Genomic DNA, 6,142 nt, shown 5'->3' with positions numbered 1-6,142 from the left:
TGTTGGCCTGGACACCCCACGCTGCGCTGAGGCCTCTCCTGATGCTCAGGTGCAAGGATGTAGGGACCGATGTTACGGAAATTTCCTTCCCTAGCCTATATCCATTAGTCTTTATAGTATGACAGTGTATTAACTTTGTTAATGTATACAGTAGTGCACTGGAATGCACTCATTAGGTAGTGGAATTTCACTGGAAACTTTGGTATTTTCGTGCTTAGGTAAAACAAACTAAAGGACAGCCTAGCCCTGGCAAGACTTTGCTTCTTGGAGGCTTAGCGGTGTCCATGAAGGATAAAGGATACCCCTGGACAACCCCTGAAACCTTCCCAGCATCGTCGCTGTAGTATCTTGGTACCATCAGGAGATAAGTAACTCCAGCAAGACTGACTCCAGGTTCATCTGGATCAACAGACAAGTGGCAAGAACGATACTGAAATGTAGCTTTGCAAAGTTTTACCATGATTAGTAACTGGTACTGTGGATGATGATGATTAGTCAAATCATGTTGCACCTGAACATCTGAAAGGTGTAAGAACCCTGTGCCCCAATTTGGCTGGGTCACCTCATAAGCATGGATAAATATTTACCCTTGTAATTATACACTTTGCATCCTGATCTCTCCTCAGGTGGCACAGGCCAGTTGTAAATTTTCATTGACACTGAGGGGTGGTGCAGAGCAAGGCATCACTTTACCTGCTCTCCAGAGCGAGACTCGGGGGGGCCCTCAGAAACCCAACTGTAGCCGTGATCACAACAAATTGAAATACTTCTGGAGGCTGACCAGAGGTGCAAGGCTGGGGAAAAGGGTGTTGAGAGGCACAGTTATGAACAAGACCAGCGATCCCTCCTAAGGCAAGGACCCTTTAGGAGTTCTGTCCCATCTGTGCAGCCATTCTGGGACCCCAGCCTCCAGTTTGACTTAGGAAAAGGGATCACACACAGGTACCCTGAGACAGCAATAGGCTAAGGCCCACTCAGTGATGTGCAGTACAGGCATGAAAAAGTTTGTTTCCATCCGACTCCAACCATAAGGGCACAGTTTGACCAGTGTGGAGGAGGACACTGAGAAGATTTTTATTTTGTGGGCCTCCACATGCACTGGGTCTCCTGCATTCTGAATCAGAGAGAATATTGACAGTGTACACCAGCAGGCCCAGCTTGTGGAGCAACAACCCTACTGTCTCCTTCCAGAAGAGGCAGAGGAGTGGCTTGATAGCAGTGCAGTAGAATTGGTTGGGCAAGGGCAAACTTAATATAATTATCAAGTAAATCTGATCAGCTAGGTCAGTATACTTCTGAATGTGCCCAAGCACTTTCTAGCAGTGTGTAGTGTCCATAGGAGCCTCATATAATAGAGGTCAGAGCCAAACTCCTGCAGTTTTCCCATGGGGTAGCTGTCATCTGTGCCTATCAAATGTCTCTGCTGGAAGGCAAAGAACATACTAGCACTAAGTGGAGCAAGTTGTGAATCTGCTGCCCAAGATGCTCCAACCTGGGACCACCTAGGTCTGGTCAGGAGGGTTCCCCTTGCCTACAGGCTAGGTCAGTGAGGCGTCCCTGGTTGGGCAGGAAGACTGTGACAGCTCCCACTCTTGCACAGCAGGAGCCGCACATTATTGGCCTCAAACTTGACCCAGAAGGTGGGGAGCGACGGACCAAGGATGCTCTAGAAAGTGCAGTAAAACTTGATGTCAGCCCGTTGATCTCTGCAGTTGTCAGTACAGGTATGCGGGAGGGATCCCAAGCTGAGACACAGTGAGAGGGAGTTGCATCTATGGGGATGTCTCTTGCCAGCAGGTCGAAGGAGGTGATCCTTCCCTTCTGCTCATCACCGGGGGGGCCACACCTGGAATGGCCCTCTTGTGCTGGGCTCCCCAGTACAAGGGAGACATGGAGCTATGGGACAGAGTCCAGTGAAGGGCCATGAAGATGATGAAGGGACATCTTTAATATGAGGAAGGGCAGAGAGGGCTGATGCTGTTCAGTCTGGAGAAGGCTCAGGGGGCTCCTGCTGATGTGTGTAAATATCTAATGTGAGAGAGTGAAGATGAGGGAGCCGGACTCCCCTCAGCAGTGCCTGCTGGCAGGACAAGAGGCAATGGGCACAAATCAAAAAACCCATGACATTCTTACCTAAACACAAGAAAATGGTTGGTTTTTTTTTTTTTACTGTGAGAGTGGTCAAACACTGGGACAGGTTGTCCAGAGAGTTTGTGGAGACAGTCAATCTTCAGAGACACTCAAAAGCCATCTGGACGTGGTCCTGGGCAACCCACTCAGGCTGATCCTGCTTGAGTAGCAGGTAGGGGCAAGGGAGATGATACCAAGAAGTTTCCTCCAACCTAAATGATTCTTGGGGACCCTGGGGAGCCTGTTCTCACAGGTCTGGCAAGTGAACTCCAGAGAGCTATGTTTGCAGCCTTACTCCCTTCTGCATTAGCTCCAAATCCATCAACATTGCGTTAACCAAACTATCAAGGCACAGCTGTAATAGCGCTTCTGGGCCTGGCATCAGGGCACAGGCATTAATCAGGTTAATTAATCAGGTTTTCTCACAGTCCCAAAGATCCAGCAGGTAATCTGGTATAACCTTGGCAACCCAAAGAAAACAGGCTGGGGAAGAGCAGGGTCATTATACCCCTAAATACAGCTGAGTTCTGTAATTAGAGCAGGTGTATGTCCTGCAGGACACAACACCCTCCCTTCTGAAGGAAGAGGTGCACAAGGCTCCAGAGAAAACTCATCCTACTGTCTGTACTGTTACCCCGCAGTGCTCCTGAGGAGTCCTGGGCAGTACTGACACTTGTGCCAGTAGTCCCGTGCAGCAGCTGGCTCTCATCACAAGTGAGAGGTGTACAGGAGCTGTACATTCTCCTCTTTACCTAGTTTTGCTCCGCCTGTAACTATAAATCTGGAATCCCTTATTGCACTCATTGTTCTCTGGCTATCATTCTGACACAAGCACATCTTGTGCTGAAATTGCTACAAAGTTTTATCCATTTCATTGTTGTCTCTAACTTCATATCGTATAGAATCAAAACATCTTTTCCATGCTGTGCTGTTTATCCCACATGGATCTGAAATCCTGCCCTATCTCCAACTTCACCTCTCCCAAATACTTTTCAGCTGGCTCCATCTGATAACATTAGGAAGTTTTCCACCAGTCTTTGTTATTTTATAGTTTCTGCTGGTTCCCGCTGCTGCTACCCAGCAGTACTTACCTGCATCCATTTACATCTGCCATTCTTCCCAGCATTGCACAACATGAGCTCAGATGCTAGAGCTGAATTACCTTTCCCAAATGCAGTGTTCCTGCTTCTCTGTTCATACTCCCTCTTGCCCTCCCTGGTCCCCAGTACAATTAACAATTTCAGCAGAAGGCCTGCTTGCATAAGCAGGGAGTTTCTTAGTGACCTAAAATGCAAGAGAGTAGACTCCCGACTGCTACACAGCTCCTCCCTCTTGCTTTAACAAGAACGCTTGAAGGGTGTTCCTTTATTACTGGAGGGACGCAATTTTTGCTACCGAGGCCAGTCATCTCTGTTCCATCCTTTCACAGAGGTCTTTCCTCACTGCTTTTCCGATCTGGAAGACCAGAAAAGATCTTCCAGAACCACTCCAATAATTTGCAATATTTTTTTTTTAACTTTTTTTTCCCTTCTGATTTCCAATACAGTGTTCCTGTTGATTAGCTCTGTGCAATACTCTCTGTAAGCTCACACAGCTTCTCTGTGTTATGTGGGGGCAAGACAGAAGAGGCACTCCTCCTCAGCGTGCATTTGCTGTCCAATCAAAGGGTGGTTAGTTTTTCTTCATCCACTAGACTTTTAATTTCTCAGGTACTACAGTCTGTACTCAAGGTTTAAAATATTTTTCTTCAGTACAAGTTACCTAGACTAAACATAGTAATACATATAAAGCCTCACCAGTACTTGTCCAAATCCTTTCACCGGCACCCTAAAGAGAAGGGAAGTGCAAAAATTAATATTGACTAAACTTGTATTTGCCCCTGGTATAGCAAGCAGTCCCTTGACTGTCTCCTAACACTTTTTTTCTCCTTGCAATGCAGTATGGTTGACTGATTCTACCAGAGCAAGCTCTGTTAATTCCTTTTAAAATAAAGCAGTCTGGCACAACACATGTTCCATAAAGCCATTTGTTTGGCTGCTTGCTCTGGGACTCCTCATTGCAGACAGACAGGTATTGCTGCAGAGGAATTCCCAGAATATGGGTTCCTTCCTTTTTAAAAAGGGGGAAGAATTCAAGGCAATTGGCCCCTCCTAGTCAAGCCACCAGAGATCTGCCAGAGACAAGCAGCTGCTACAGACAATCCCTGGAGATCAGCTTACTCATGTGAAGGACCATGATGGCTTATAGTGGAAGAACTTGGCGTGCAGGGGACCACTGCAGAGCACAGTCAGGCACGTTCACATTAGGAAGGCTGTGATTCCAGTCTGACCTGTTATTTTTTTGTGATTCTGTTCTCCTTGAGTAAGCAAATGGCAGGACCTGCGCTTCTGGGTACGGAGATAAAGCCCAAGTTTACTTTTGTAAAGGAGGATGAGATGGATTATAGCATAGGAAAAAAACGGGAGTAGAAAGACCAGAGTATAGAAGAGGGGAAGCCTGCTTAGAGGAGTTTGGGAAATGGAGGGAATGAGATGCCACAACAGTTCAAGTGAACAGCAGGCCTGAGCAAGGATGCAAGTGCATCCAAACGGGACAGAAATCTCACACAGCAGTAGCCCCAACTGCATTAATAACTTCTGAGTTGCAGCCCTATTTCCTTGCACTGCAAGGGTAGAAAGGTACTTCATTGTACATCACTGTTGCTGGGTTTGTTTTCTAATGTTTCAAGGGGTTAAATACATGGAAGTTGGAAGCTCAGAGCTGGCGCAAAGGAAACAGCAGGAGATCACAGCTGGGAACAGAGAAGCTGAGACTCCTTTTGGTAGCACTTAGACTTTGACTGCCTCACTCATCACTGTGAGCATTTGAAGCTGACTTGTATCAGCACTGCCATCAAAAGCCCGCTTCTCTCCCTCTCTCTCTTCCTGTGCTCACACACGTGTGGTTTTGTAGTAAGGACCAAAGAATTCATCTGTGTTAAAATACTTCAAGCCCTTTTCTCATGGTTTTCGCCTAACCCAGTTTATTCTGAAGGTAAGCACATCCCTACCTTTCAGAACCAGAGTAAACAGCAAATGTTTTGGGGAATACAAGGTTACAAAGCCCTCCAAGGAATCAAATGTTTATTTAGAGTCAAAGCACTCTCTTGGTATTTGGTATCTCTAATGTTAAGTGAAGACAGCATAGGTGCTGCTGAAATGCACAGAGCTTGCCACAGCAGTTCCAGGGACACACGCACCATGCAGAGCACTGTGTAACCTTCCACGAGACACAGTAAGAGGGGTGGTCACGAATCCTCCTTTTTAGCCAATTCTTGAGACAGCACTTTAGTATCGGTCATCCATCTTATTTACACCAGCCTCAAGTACAACAGAACTTAGTTGTCTGGATTTTTCATCACTGACTTCTAATAAAATAATGCCAACTGAATTTTCTTGGTTTTTTATGCGTGACCATTTCTAACTATTAAGCAGAATGACCTGTCAAATACGTTAAAAACTAGCCTTTTCTGTAAGCTGGTATGGCCCCCCAGGAGAAATACAGACCTGCCACTGCCACAACAGAACAGGCACTGCTCCTCTGGGCGAGCTCGTCACCGGCTGTCACTTCTCTCCTTTCTGGAGGAAGCTCCAGCAATCCATGGGAGCTGGCCAGGCCAGATCCCTCCCCAGCACCGAGCTGAATCCAGACTAAGCCCTTACCTACTTCCTCCCCTGCAATCTTGACACATTTTCAAGGAAGAGCAACAGCTGCCTGTCCCACCCTCACCCCTCCAAACGCGCGTGGGCATCGGTAAAAACACGGGGGGAGCCCTGCTGGGGGGAGGCAGGAGCAGAAGGGCTCAAGGGCACCAGCTGCAAACTGTGGGGGGGAGGGAGGAGAACAGCTTTAGCACCTGACGGGGCCAGACAAGGGCAAGGTGGTTTCATTTAAGCCTCCCCTGCCCTCTGCCATAACCACGCTCAGATTCTTGACCAGACATGCTCGGACTTAACTGGAAGTTGAATTTCCC

Source organism: Falco biarmicus, chromosome 3, assembly GCF_023638135.1.
Source record: "Falco biarmicus isolate bFalBia1 chromosome 3, bFalBia1.pri, whole genome shotgun sequence".
Classification (NCBI taxonomy): Eukaryota; Metazoa; Chordata; class Aves; order Falconiformes; family Falconidae; genus Falco; species Falco biarmicus.
The sequence above is the reverse complement of the archived record's forward strand: the minus strand, read 5'-3'. Positions refer to the sequence as shown.